A 15,598-nucleotide genomic window follows, 5' to 3' on the forward strand; every position below is an offset into this window, starting at 1 on the left:
CTTATTTCTCTTAGCATAATTATATACCTTACAACCTACATGCAACAATTGCCTATAGGTTTCAACAAAGTTAATTTTCGATTACAGGGCTACTTGAATACTTCAAATATTTCAACTCTTGAGTTCTTTGATGTCGTATTAGTTTGATTTTTATTTTTTATTAGTGTATTTTTCAAATACATGATGATCACATTCTATGACCATCCCACGGAAGCTAAGTAGAATTTGGCTTGGTTATTATTTAGTACTTGGATTGGCTACATGCATACACTAACCATCTACTAAAAGCAACAATTATACTTTTATCCACAACAGAAAAAATTTCAACAACAATGATATGCAGATAACTATCAAAGGGTTGACAAAGGTTAATGACTATAATGGTAAGATAGATGGGTGGTAAATGGAGAATGCAAGATGAGTGTTTGAAAACTTAAATAATAAAGATGAGAAGCAGAAGAAAAAGGTGAGGAAAATGATCCTACTAAGACTTTAAAAGATAATAAGAGAATTAGCTCAAGCTGTTGGAAAAGAACAAATAACCAAAAGAAGATAAAAGAAAAAAAGAGTGAACCTGAGGAAATAAAGACCAGAATGTTAAAAGGAAATGTTAGAAAGAAAAGCAAGCAAAGAAAAAAAGAAAAAGAAAAATTCCACACCGCCCCCCCCCAAAAAAAAAACAGTAAATAAGGGACAGCAAAAATAATGAGTCCAAAAATGGGAAAAGGGTGTTTTGTGTGAATGGTTTCACTTTGTGACCCACAATTTTGGAATCCAGCAGGTCACAGTTTTCTTCACCTACCTTTATGCTCTGTGGGTTTGTAAGGTGCCCCTCCTCCAGATGCCTCTCTGTCCATTGACCCCAGGTTGTATCAACAGTCCAAGCTAAGGCATACACTTTCTTATCTCGGAAGATGGAAGGCAATCAGACCTCTGACCTGTGTTGGATAGTATCCAGCAGGGAAAGTTTAAAGAAACCGACTAGAGGTAAAAGCAGTGCTTTCAGAGCCAGGCATGTCTGAACATAAGGTAATCTGGCTTTTCAGCATGAACAGGAGGGCTCTTGTCCTGTTCGGCCTGAGTTTAAACGTTTTAGGGATCGATGTCTAAACCATTCTCTATGGACAGCTATCTTCTGTGGCTGTTGCACTCAGTCACTGTAGGAGGCGGTGGCCCCGGGGACCCTGAAGTGAAGGTATTTTGTCTTTTTTCTGAATCTCGCCCTTCATTTCTCAAACCCTTCCCTAAATGGGACTTGATCAAACATTCACTGACAGCAGAAGCCTCTCCAGCAGTGGCCTGCTATGCTGCTTTCAAAGTTCCCAAGCACTGTGGGCTCCTCTCCCCTCTGGCTGGTGCCACTGCCCTATGTGTGGCATTTCTCCGTACAGGTGTAGGTCCTTGTAGCTTACTTTGTGTCTGTGAAAAAGAGATATTTCTGAAACCAAGGCAAGCTTCCAGGTTGCTACATTCTCTTCTCTACATTTTGAGTCATTTTTCCAACTTCTCTGTACCTTCTTCTTTTCCCCTAGATCCTTCTTAATTCTCAGTAATCCAGTTGTTTATTTCTCTTGATTGAATTGTTGTTTTCTGGGCTCATGATACTGAGTCTCAGAGATGCTGTGTTTCACTGCTCATTGCTACACTGCCCTTTTGATTCCTCACCTATGTGGATTTTTACCATATGTTTTCCAACGTGCTTAAAATATATTTTGTATTTAGAGTCTGCTAGTCACTTTAATAAAAGTATGCAACTGAAAATATATTCCAAGTACTGATACCTCCTTTGGCTTGAATATCTATCTAAAGCATCTTAAACATCTTTCTATATTTGAGGCCTTATTCTTCCCTGCTTGTAATATGTCCCCTGCTCTTGTCAATATGTCAAAACCCACTTAACTGCAAATTTAATTCAACTTAAATATCACCCTGGAAAGCACTTTAATCCTCTTTCTTGCTTGCTGTGATTTCTATTTTTAATCATCCCTTGACCAATCACATTTCTGTATCTTTCAGTCTTTAAATAATAAAAAGTCCTGTAAAGAGAACTTTGACTGACAGTGCAGGCCACAGCAGCTTGACTGACCCAGAAGGGAGGTGGCATAATGAAATGTAGTACACACCACAGCAACTTGACTGATTCCTACTCTGTTGCGCTCCAGCTAATGCCTCTGTCACCTCTGGGCCACAAGCAAGACCTGTTGCTGTGGGCCTGGGAGTGAATTGGTACCCACTGGCTGCCCCTATCCCCTACCCCTGCCACTGCTGATGACCTGGAGGTGAGGTGACACAAAGTGTGCCGCCATTGCCACTGCTGCTCTGCTCCAGCCACTGGCACCTGGAAGGGAGATGTCACAAAGTAATATGGTACAGGCCACAGCACTTGAATGATAAGGAGGGGAGTGGCCAGCAGATGTTGTCCCTGTCTGAAACTCACTAGCACTAGGCAGAGCGAAGGGTCAGCTAGCCAGCCCATTTCAGAAGAATTGTAACAAACAAAGAAAGAAACTGAGGCCTCCTGGAAGAAGCAAAAAAGATGGGAAGAGGAAGCAACAACAAAAAGTCCCAGGTTCCAACCATGAGAACATGGCTCCAGGACAGGTAAATACAAAGGAGAATGGGAACAGCAAACATGCAATATCAGACACAGCACCAGTGGACATAAAGAGATATATATTCGGGACCTCATAGACGAGTTCAAAAGTGAAATATTTAGTCAAATAAAGCAAGATATAAGAAGATTAATAAAAGAGATACTAAGCACCCCTCAAGCAGACACACATGGAAGAAGGGAGGAACTCAAACAAAGGAGACAACCATTTGATTCAGAATATAAAAAAATACAGAGTACATGAGGCAGATCCAAAGAGATCACGAAGAAATTAAGTACTCTATGGAAAGACGGCAAATCAACTTGAAAGAAATTAAGGATAGATTATCCAAACTGGAGGACAGTTTTGCAATGTGGGAGTATGAAAGGGAAAACTTAAAAAAAAAAAAAAAACAAGGAAACAAGTGGTAACAGTATAAAGGCTAGAGGATGACAAAATGATCTATAACTTGAGAATAAAGTATATGAAGGAAGAAGCTGGGGTACAAACAAAGTAACTACACAGGTTATTCACAGAAATAATTAAGAAAAACTTCACAAACATAGGAAAGGGAAATGATATGCTGATATACGAGGCATACAGAAGTCCAGCCACCTATAGCCAAAACAGAATTATACCCAGGCATATAATAATCGTGATCCCAGAAATTCAATATAAGAACAGCATATTAAAAGCTGTCAGAGACAGGAAACAGATAATCTATAAAGGAAGGCCCATCAGAATAATGGCAGACTTCTCGACACAAACCATCAAGTCAAGAAGAGACTGGAGTGAAATATTCCAAGCCCTGAAAGAAAATAACCTCCTTCCCACATTGATATACCCTCACAAACTGTCTCTAGAAATTAATGGACAAATAAGATGCTACCAAGATGAAGAGGAACTTGAGAAATTTGCAACAACCAATCCAACACTACAGAGAATACTTCAGGGCATTCTAGAGAAAGAGAAAAGTACTAGGATTCCAAGAAGAGTGGCAGAGAAGCTTCAATGAATGGAGCAGAAAACAGAATGAAGAAAACGAGCAGACAACTGCTGGCAAAAAAAGAGCATAACAGAAATGAGGCAGAGAAGATTTTATTCAAAACTGAAATTATTGATAGTATCAAGTCTGAGAGTATAGGCAACTACACTGAAGATGACAAGACTCTGATACACATTCTGGTTTGATAACTGCCAGTTTTTGAAGTTTTATACTATATGCAAAGTTGTATTTATATTAATACTGTTATGTACTGATATATTCAATTATCCTATGCCTGATGATATAGCCAATATATATTGAACATAACAAGAGACAACACAGGAACCATGGTAGAACTCTTTGTATAGTGTTCTTGTACGTTTAGTTCATTTCATGAGTTTATAGGAATATGTTTTCTTTTGCCTTGCTTTGTTTTGTTTCTCCCTCTAATAATATAGAAAGGATAGAAATACATTAAGATTCATGCGTGCGCAAGTCTATAAACAGTTTATGAGAACTGATTTTATGACACATGATGAAATGAACAGATATTTTGAAGAAAGAGAGCCACTAAAATACCCAGTGCTGATCCTGGAGTGTCATAATGTGAAACCCAGCAATAGTATTATTCTTTGTTCAAAGTGATATTAGCCTGCCTGTGTTTATTCAATCTCAACATAATTGAAGACATCAATAGCTGCATGTATATTTAAGAGTATAGAATTGATAACCATATTTCTAAGTTTTTGTTCGATAGTTGAACAGAACTGCGTGCAATCTCTGCCTTTGAATCCCTACTTTATATGCTCCACTTTAGTATCTTGAATAACTATTTGTAAGAAGATAATCTGAAATCATCAACTAGTGATTTCTTACTTTTTTTGAAATCATGTGTTATTTCTACCTGTTTTCTGTTTTGTTTAGTTTTTCTTTAAATTAAATTAAAGAGAAAAGACTCTACAGTACCCAGTGCTGATTACAGAGTGTCATGATGTGAAATCCAGCAATACTATTATTGTTTGTTTAGAATGACTTTAACCTGCTTTAGTTTGTTTAATCTAAACATAAATGAAGATATGCATAACTGCATGTTTGTTTAAATGTATATGATTGACAACCATGTTACTAATGTTTTCTGGACAGCTGAACAGATCTTTTTGCAGTCTCAATGAATATCCTCTTAACATGTTCCACTTTTGCACCTTGAACAACTATTTGTAAAACGACAATATGTAAACATCAACTAGTGAATTCTTACTGTTTATGTTGTTCTCTGAACATATGTATTATTTCTACTTATTTTGATTTTTTAGTCTTTTTGAAAATAAAATTAATAAAAATTCCTATAACAAGAGCACAAGTGTTCCTGAATGCTACTGTACATCGTCACTTGATCCTGAAGTTCCCCACTGTCCCATGATTCCTCTGGCCTGTGAGTTTCTGGAAGAGAGGGCTAAACTGTTAGCACCCTGCTTCATTTGGGTTTCCCTGAGATTTACCCACTTGCGCCTTCATTTTATGTAGCAAAATAGACACTATCATATCCATACCATAGTTGGCAACTTACCTGCTCCTGAGGATGGAAACTACTGTATTAAAATCAGGCCACTTGTCCACCAGAGCCTTTACCTTGAAGGGGTTCCCCTGGTTCATATGGAAGATGGTCCCATAAACCTGTCCCAATTCAACATAGTAGAAGAAGAAGCATAGAGCTCACGGTCAATGTTGTGCTTGTGTGACAAAGTGACTCACCCCTCTGAAAGTAGGCTGTGCAGTGCGTAGAGTGTTTAGTCCAATCCTTAGGTTACATTTTATTATCCCCCAAATAAGCAGAGTTTTGATGAAATCATTAATGAAATAAATTATCAAGTACTCATTCTTGCACCACTTATTCTTTTTCATTTTTTCATGCATACACACAATTATACAAAATGATCTCACATATATTAGTTTAACATCTATTATTCCCACATACACTATACTTGACCATATTTCCAGGTCATTAAACACTCATGTATGTAAGCATACTTCATAACTATATAATACTTACTCTGTATTTCAATTTTTACCTCTTTTTTATTTGAAAGAGAATAAAATGAAACAAAGCAAATACAAACAGAACAGAACAAAGTAGAGCAGATTGAAACAATGCAAATAATACAGGATATCAGAAAAAGACAGCAGGAAATCAACAGTGGCTATCATGTCACTTGTGTTCTTCTAAATAGTTGCCCATATCTTTACTCACAATATGTTCATACACATCAAAATAGTATAAAAGCAATAAAAACACAAGAAAGAAAGCCCCAAAGACTTTCAAGACCAGACACTAGGAAATCAATAATGCCTACCATAATGTCTCTTGTTTTCTTCAAAATAGCTGCCATAACTTCATACATATTGGAATCAAATAATTGAAAACAGACTAAAAGCAATCAAACCCAAAAATAAAACCATTGTTAACTTTCCAATAAAAATGATAAGAGGTCATCAATTGCTACCATTGTGTCTTGTTTTCTTCAGTGTAATTGTTCCCCCATCACACATATTCAAATCAATTCTTGTAAACTCTTTAGGTGAATTTCTAGGCCTACATAAGCATATACATGTATATCTATCATTTCTCTATTAGACAAAAAAAAACAAATAAATAACTATATCTAAGAACCAAAAACAATAACATTGTAAGTTTTCAAAACAAGGTGGCAGGAACACAATTTTTGTTCTCTTTCATAGTATCTTTGTATGTCTTTGAATTATCATATATAGGCATGCAAAATTGATCTAATGCTATGGATGTTATTTGTTATTTTCCAAGAACTAGCAGAATTAGTAGCACAATCATCTTAGTAATATATATATATATATATATATATATATATATATATACAAATTTATATCTTATTTTGTTTCTCTTCCTTCTGTTTTCTTTTTCCCTGTATGAATTATTTTTTCCTCTTTGACCAGCTTCTTACCCTTTCACAATATTTACTGAAGATTTTGTATCTTATTTATGCTTTCAGTTTCTTACATTAGGGAGACAATATGGTATTTATATATGTGAGTTTGATTTAGTTCATTTATGAGTATAGTCTCATATCACATCCATTTATTTATAAAAGCCTCAATGTGATCTTTCTTTATAGCTGAGAAGTACTCCATTGTATAAAACTACCAGGTCTTTTTTTATCCACTCTTCAGTTAATGGGCATTGGCATTGTGTCCAAGATAGGTATTACAAATTGTGCACTATATATATATATATATATAGATATAGATATAGATATAGATATAGATATAGATATATAGATATAGGTATAGATACAGATATAGATATATAGATATAGATATAGATATAGATATAGATATAGATATAGATATAGATATAGATATAGAGTGTGTGTGTTCACATATATATCACTGTGGCATAATGTTTTTTAGTTTTTCTGGAAATATGCCCAGAAGTGGAGTAGCTGGGTCAAATGGGACCTCTAATCGCAGTCTTTTGAGGAACCTCCACACTGATTTCCACAGTGGTTGCACCAGTCTGCACTCTCACCACCAGTGAAGAAGTGTTTCTTTTCCCCACAGACTCTCCAGTATTTGTTCTTGGTGGTTTTCTTGATCCTATTTATTCTTTTTGGAGTAAAATGGGATCTCACTGTGGTTTTAATTTGCATTTTTCTAATGACCAATGGTATTGAACATTTCCTCATGTATTTATTTGCCATTTATATTTCTTCAGCTGAGAAGTGTATATGCATCTCACATGCACATTCTTGGATTGTGTCTTTGAATTTTGGGGGCTTGATGTTTTAAAATTCTTTATATTGTCTAGATAAAAGTGCTTTGTCTGAGGGACAGTTGACTAATACATAGGTTGTCTTTTCACTTGGTTGCACATTTCTTTTGTCATGCAAAAACTTGTTAACCAGATGAGATCCCAATTGTTGATTCTGGGAAGTAGAATGACATTTTGACATTTTCACAAAGTTTTTTCTTCCTATACATGATCAAGGAATGTTTTTCCATTTTCTAAGGTCCTCTTCAATTTCTTTTTTCAGAGTACTGTGAATTTCATTGAATAAATTTTTACTTCCTTTGTTAGATTGATTCCTAGGTATTTTATTTTTTGGATGCTACTGTGAAGGGAGTGGCTTCTCTTATTTCCCTCCAAGTGAGTTTGTTGGTGTACAAGAATGCTATTGATTTTTGAGTGTTGACTTTGTAACCAGGTATGTTACTGAATTTGGTTGTTATATGTGGAAGTCTTTTTTTGTGTGTGTGAGATGGAGTCTCACTAAGCAGTTCAGTCTGCCCTTGAGTTCACTTTGTAGCCCAGGCTGGTCTCAAACTTGCAACAATACTCCCACCTCAGCTTCCTGAGGAATACAGGATTGAGCCACCATGCCCAGTTTATATGTAGAAATCTTTCAGTGGAGTTTTGGGGATCTTCTACATAGCATGTCCTGTCATCTGCAAATAATGATAGCTTAATTTCTTCCTTTCTTATCTTTAATTCTTTTATTTCTCTTGTCTAATTGCACTGGCTTAAAGTTCCAGAACAATACTAAATAGGAATGGTGATAGTGGACAGCCTTGTCTTGTTCCTGATTTTAGAGTGAAAGCTGTCAGTTTTTGACCATTTAATATGATGATGGTTGTTGTTCATAGGTGGCTTTTATCTGGGTCAGATAATGACTATCTACCAATTTTCCATAAGGTTCTTATCACTGATGAGTATTGCACTTTATCAGAAGCTTTTTTTTTTTGCATCTATTGAGATGATCATGTAATCCTTATCTTTGGCTCTATTGATATGATGCATCATATTTGATTTGCTTCTGGTAAACCTTGCTTGAATTCCTGTGATGAAACCCACCTGATCACGGTATATGATCTCCTCTTCCTCCTCTTCCAGTTTTTCCTTGATTCCACTAACTTTCCTTGTGACAGCGAAGGATGATATATTTAGAAGTGTGTTTATATCATTTGCAGAAATTTAGGACCTTCCAGAAAAGTTTTAAATTTTAATTCCATTATTATTGAAGAACATAATTAACATGATTATAATCATTTTAAAATGTTAAAAATATGTACTTCATCCAGGGAAAAATATGTCTTAACCACTTGTCTTAGTTACTTTATGCTCGTCGCTGAGACAAAATATCTGATGCCCAAGTTGAGAAAGGAAAGGTTTATTTCTTACAGTTTTGGGAGGTTTCAGTCCACACTCAGTCAGCTCCCAGGCAGGCGTGCATGGCTGGGCTGCAGTTCATGGCGGCCGCCAGCAGCAAACTCGAACCAGCAAAGAGAAAAACACACGTTCTTCCTGCCATTACATCACATCCTGGCTCCAGCCCTATATGGGTGGAGCACTGACACCATCAATCCAAGCACTATACAATGAACCATCACAAATGAACAATGCAAACTCATGAGGCCTGGGGGACACAAACATAAACCATGACACCACTTGAACAGCATATGTATTCTGATGTTATAAAAGAAGTATTTTGGATAACTCAGTTTAAATTATTTCCTTACTTTGTTTAAGACTTCTATGTACATGCATATTTTCTGTCTATTCCATAAAATACAGTAAGGAGAATTACACTGGCTACTTTCTACATTCAATTCTTTTTTCATTTCAGCTCTATGAGATTTTATTTCTTGTAATTTCAGGCTCTGGGGCTGGTTGGGGACATGTCTCTGAGTACAGGAGTATTGGTCTCATTCTAAAGACATTTCTTGCTCACTCAAATCTAAAACTATTCATTTGAGACTGAAGAAAACACAAAATGATTTGTTCTTTTCATCAAGAAGGAACAGATAAGTGGATGTTTAAGAAAAGCAATTAAACATGAATATGATAGTTTTAGTCAAAGTTTCAAACTATGGAAAACTTACAGATTTATATAATACATTTTTCAGATAAGTAGCAGGAAATGTTTTGATTCATTACACCCCAAAGCTCAGACAAGATTCGAGTTGGCACATTGGCTATGGTCTTGTTCAGGTTATAGAACTGAGGGGTATGATACACATTTCTTGGATCAAGGCAACATGATTTAAATGAGATGCTAAACGCAGAGTACCTCGCACACAAGTTGATGAATGCTTTCTTCCCCACTTCTTTTATAAGCAGCTAAATGTCCTTATTTTTCTCTTGTGCATGTTCCACTCTTACCTTTATGGATTCAGGCAGGTGCTTCACTAAGGATTTCTCTAGCATCTGTAGCATCTGGGGACTTTGCAAATGGAGCATCCTGGTGGGTAACTTAACCTAAAGAGACAGTTGAGAAACATCAAAGAACTAGAAGAATGAGAAGTGATGAAGATGCAATAAACAGTTCTGGTTAACTGTCTGGGCTCTAGTCCTGCTGTTTCTTGGATGGTCCACTCACTGAACTTCCTACTGTAAGAAAGATGAGGCAGGAGCGGGGCTGAGGTCTCTCTCTCTCATCACCAAAATCTTTCTTCACTTTCAAACATATTTCTGTAATTTTTCTTTCCACCTTTTTTTAACAAACAGATTTGCAACACGTAAAGTTGCCCCAGGATTAATGAGTCTATTATCAGAGAATGCCTGACCATTGTTTCAGTTTCCATTCATATCCAGGCAGCTCAGCCACTCTAGGATCCCCAGCTTGCCACTCAACTCTCTGATGTCTTGGTTCCTCATCTAACAATGGCAGTAAATGCTCACTTAGTTCACAGAATGAGACAAGGCAATAAGTCAGTGAATGTAAGGCTGAGCATCAGGAGAGAGCAAGTCCTCATGGTTAAGATGACTACTGGTCTTCTTTTCATCAGTAACTGTTTTACTTGCATGAATTGATAGGGTATAGTGTGATAGCTTCATCCACACATACAGTGCAGGAGGAGAAATCAATGGTTACAGTTCCCATTTGTCTTCCAAACAAGCAAAAGTGAGCCCACACTGTCATCTAAATGATTGTGCTTAATGGTTTTTTTCTGACCAACCACTGGTGAATTTCAGATGAACTGGAAAACCCTAAATGCAGGTGACCCATGTAAATAGGCACATAGCACTTCAGATGGCTGGCTTTAAGGTCACAACAATGTGCCTGGTTTGTGCAATACCCAGTTTGTACGAGGCAGCTGAACTATTATTGCTAGTAGTCTTGATATTAGATACCAAAGACAAAAAGAAATGTTTAAAACTTTTCCTCTGAGTCTTTGCATAGAAGACATAATGATTCTGTGTTATAATCCAAATTTAAAAGAAAAAAAGAAAATCAAAGAAAAAAGTTTGATTATTAGTTAACCATGCATACAATTTACATTTATGTTCTATGTACACACATATATTGTTATATTTTTCAAGGAAGTCACTATTTCTTTTTATTTAAAAGGTCTCATCAACATATAAGGCTTAGAAATATGTAATATAAATAGTTCTATATATTTCTGTTAGTGTTGTAATCCTTCTTTGAGGTATAATTCACGCTCAGTAAAAGTCACCAATTTAAAGTGCACGGTCTCATACAGATTGATACCTGTACATACAGCAGAACCAGTATCCTAACAGGGAAGCCTACTTTTTCAAACAGAGCCCAAAAGTCCTTTTCTGCCTTTTCCCCATCAACCTCTTTTTCTCTTCCTCTGACTCTGAGCCCAAGGTATTCATTAACTTGTTTTTGATTCTACAATTTTCCTTTGACAAAATGTCAAAAATCTCAAATTATTTACTATGTAGCCATTTCAGACTAACCCCTTTTATTTACCAGATCGCAGTCATTGAAGTTTTCAATGGGATGGTCTTTTTATTGCTGAATAACATTGCAGTATAGGCATTGTCGATGGATCAGATTTTTATGTATTAACGTTTTGGAGCACAATTCATTGCCTGTAATTTTGGCCAATTATCAATATGTTATTATAAAGATTAATGTACTAATATATGTATGCATGCATGGTTTTATTTACCACTGAGAATATTTCCAGAGCTGTGTGGTAACTGAATGTGTAACATGCTAAGAAACTCTCCTCACTCTCCTCCAAAGTGAATGTGCTATTCCACATTTTCAATGTAATGCATGCAAGTCCCATACATTTCCCAGGATCTCACACACTTCTGTAGACAGAGGTTATCTATGCAGCCACACTCAGGTGTCATTGGTATACTGGATGAAATTCTTAACAATACCCTTGAATAAGAATTTCAGAAAATTCACAGAGCTTATTCACAAAAGGTAAAGACCAATGTGAAATTCAGCAGATGCTGTTCTCGGAGGAACACACAGCATTGAAATTTGCTTGCCCCTGTGAGTTGATAAGATAGGAATGATCGGGAAAGCCTTCAGGCTTCATCTTGTTCTGGAAACAGCTTGCTGCAAGGATCCGTCCTTCCCAATCTGAGACAGGACTCCCACATGTCCTCCTTACTTATCCAAGATCCGGCCACTCATGGATCTGCAAATCCTCATTCTTTGCTCCATAATTGATGAGCTAAACTGTTCATCCCCATTCATAAATATGGAAGTGTTTGTTAAGAATGTTTTTCTTGTCAGATGTGAGTGGTGACTAGGCACAAATTGAGGTTATGCAAAACCCTGTTAGAGCAAAGCCACCTTTGACCTAACTTGATTGCCTCACTGCTACCTTCTGTCTGCCTCTTAGTTTTTGTTTTGTAATGCGCCTGGTCTTTTGTGTGTATGCATGTGTGTGTGTGTTTGTGTGTGTACTTAGCTCCTTGATGTCAGGGTGCTGACTCCAACTAGCTCCTTCTAGAGTCATTTGACTTCCGAATGCTCTTATCATGTGTTCAAGAACTTTCTGTTGTTACATCACTAGTTGATCTTTCTTGAATACTGATTCTGGGGGTTGATCTAATACAATCTGAGATTTTCCAAATATTATTGATTGCTATCCATTTCTATGGGTTCTGAATTAACAATATTCCATTTTGCCTATTGGTCTTGTTGCTTGAAAATACTGGAGAGTGCTTTGCCTCTGGAATATGATATTTCCCTGAACATTCCTTTAGTGGGACATGTACTTTAGTTCCTCGGAGGTGTCTTCCTTTACATCCTGCCTCCATGTTTTTATTTCCCTTACAAAGTCTTACTCCCACAGTGAATTTTCCTCCATTTCCTCCTTCTGGGGTGTGAAACCCTTGCAAAATCAATTACTTTCTTCACTCCTCTAGGATCACATACATATTTCAACCACAAATTTTTGAATAATGGCTTAGAATTGGTCTTCTAGCTTTAGAAATCGTCTGGACAAGACCTCAAGATTTGTGCTTCATTCTCAAATATTGTCCTGGTGTCTTACACAGATTTAGAATGTGTGACATGTCTATTTAATGATGTCGTGTTTAAGGTAATTCTATCAACACAGCCATTTAGTCTATTTGCTTGCTAAATGCAAAGATTCACCTATTGATTCAAGAAATAAGCTGTTCTCTGTTTATCTGTCTTCCCTGAATTCATAGGTTGAAATCCTGACTCCCAGGTGATGCAGGCCAGAAGTGAGGCCCTCAGGGATTATGTCAGAAGCTCCATTGGAACAAAGCCCTGAGCATAATAGAAGAACAGAGCCCAAGTTTTAGAAAGTCTCCAGACAGTAGTCTAACACGTCTGAAGGCTAATTGGATATTTTTTTCTAGAAGCATCTCAGAGTGTTACAAGAAAATAAGAAGCAATGTGGAGTTTGAAAACTCCATATGGAAATGGTAATATCCAAGTACTGCCATGTACACAGGGGACTGCATTCTATGCACAGCTGCACAGGCACCCGGAGAACTCAGGTTGGCTGCTCTGCTGCAGTTGCCTGGACAGAGAAGCCCAGGGAGTTGGCACACAGTGGAGAGTTACCAGCATTCACCATGCACAAAGGCCAAGGAGGGCAACTTTGGAATTCTGACCAAGTCATGGTAATGCTCAGCCAAAAATAAAATTTTGATGAGGAAAACAATCTGTGAATAGCTGTGCTGAGCATTGATAGCTACCTCATCGTATTTGTGCACATTTTCATATACCACATATCTGAAACTCAGGAGGAAGCATGCAGTAATTCTCCAAGTCAGTGATTTCATAAAAATTTACATAAATACTTGGTCAACTTGTATTTAACCTTTATATTGCAAACTACTTAGTACTTTTATGAACAAATAGGTTACATAATCTCCCTGGCCATCAGTTATCCAACCTCACTACTTTCAGATGTTTCCAAAGAATTACACAGGAAAATATTTGCAAGGTATATGTAACTTGGTGTCACATGTCACCTGATGTAGAATGTTTCTTGCCAGTGCCTACTAGTTTTTCCCTCACAAACCGACCAAGTGCACACAACCACATATCTTCATATTTATTTAAAGACTTATAATAAATGTGGACTTCACTCAGCCAAGAATTTCTACGAGTTCTAATATATTATCCCAAACATGATCATTATGTGATTTGTTTTTCTTTTTTTTATTTTAAAGAGAAAAAAATAAAAATATAATAAATCAGAGCTTCAAAATGAGTTACTAAGACAGTTGCAATAATTAATTCACTGCCTGTTGTTTTCTTCATACTAGTTGTTCAGAGTGTAAGATACAAGCCTGATCTCCTCCCCAAACATTAGCACGAACTTTTCTTTTCAATAAAATAAAGAAGCACCCTGCACAGCTGTCTTATCTTGTATATATGTACATATTACTTTCCTTTTTCCTTTCTTCCTTTACCTTTTTCTCCATCATGGTTTGTCTGGTCTGATCTGCATTTTCAAATCAAGGAACTTCCTTTTCACCTGACATAATTCTCAACACATATAAGCCCAGCAACTCTTATCCACATTTGTCAGCAGTATTTTGAATCATTTTAGTTTGTTATGAAGCTAACAGTAAAAGAGTAGACCCAGAGCTTCTATGTTTCTTGGTTCTCACCTGCAATTCTGTCTTCTTTGTCTCTACAGCTGTCTCTAGGACAAGAAGCAGCACACTCTCCCAGAAGATTAATATAAAAGGCCTAAGAATGCAGGTTTTGAAAGGTGTTCTTTGGTCTGATTTTCTAGAACATGCTGAGCTAAACTTTCTAGAGGAACACACCCACTGACCAGTGCCATCTGGGTGTAGACTTAAGCTCCTCCCTCAGAGCTATACATGGAGGTAGGTGGCTTTTCAACTGATGTTTCAGCAAAGAATTTTCATTCTAGGGCTCTACTAAAGCAGCCAGAATGCCCATGCCACAACGTGAGTATTAAGTTGTCTGGAGATTTTATACACCAGTTGTTGTAGTCCATGGTATGGATTGTATCTACATATAAACCTTCATGCGGTCACAAGTGGGGTCTTTTCAAGGTGGATGGATCTGGGATGTGTGCTTCAGGGGTCCAGAATGTGATTCTGGGATAGTATCACAGTGCTGTGCTAGCATGAAGCTGCCCACCATGGGTGCGAGTGCCACCACCCTAGGGCTGGGAAGCCTGCATATGCTGAAGGGAACAGAATAAGGGAGGCTGCTTCTTGCTGCCTGCTTGTAGTTTGCTGCTTGCTGCCTCTGCCTGCCCCAAACTGTTTACCCTCTGCCATTCCTCTCTGCCGTGTCACTACTTTTGAACCAGCCAATTATAAACTGAAGCCTCTAAAAATAAGGAGCCAAATAAACAGTTTCTCTTTTGGGTATTGGGCATATTATCTCAGCAACAGGAGGAAAGTAAAGAAGATAGTAAGCTCAGAAAATCCTTGGGAAACATGCACAATGTAGGCAGTTTCTGCCAGAGTATGGTCAGGCAGATGATTTCTCTGCCAACTGCCATTGGAATCTTTGTTCCCCTGTAGACATCTTAGAGCCTGGCCTTTACTCCCCACACTCTTAAGAGCGCTCTGCTCTCCGTCAGAACCTCCCATCAAGCTCAATGTAGAGCTTGTTGGGCTTGTCTAGCTCACATCTCTTAACATTTCCAAGTGCCTCCTGCAAGTGAGTTCCATTGCTAACCCACAGAGTCAGACACTTTTACAGCAAAGGTCCCAATCTTGGTGCAAATTTAGTGTACTCCTCAGCTT

The 15,598-nt window shown here is 37.3% G+C and overlaps 1 pseudogene; it reads right to left on the minus strand.

Moving 5' to 3' along the window:
* The window catches only part of LOC100723515 (glycine N-acyltransferase-like protein), a 120,184-nt pseudogene extending 105,574 nt beyond the window's left edge, over nucleotides 1-14,610 (minus strand).
* Nucleotides 14,611-15,598: the final 988 nt, after the last annotated feature.

This window comes from Cavia porcellus, unplaced genomic scaffold, assembly GCF_034190915.1.
Source record: "Cavia porcellus strain 051 isolate PalLab524CR breed Dunkin Hartley unplaced genomic scaffold, mCavPor4.1 scaffold_17, whole genome shotgun sequence".
NCBI lineage: Eukaryota > Metazoa > Chordata > Mammalia > Rodentia > Caviidae > Cavia > Cavia porcellus.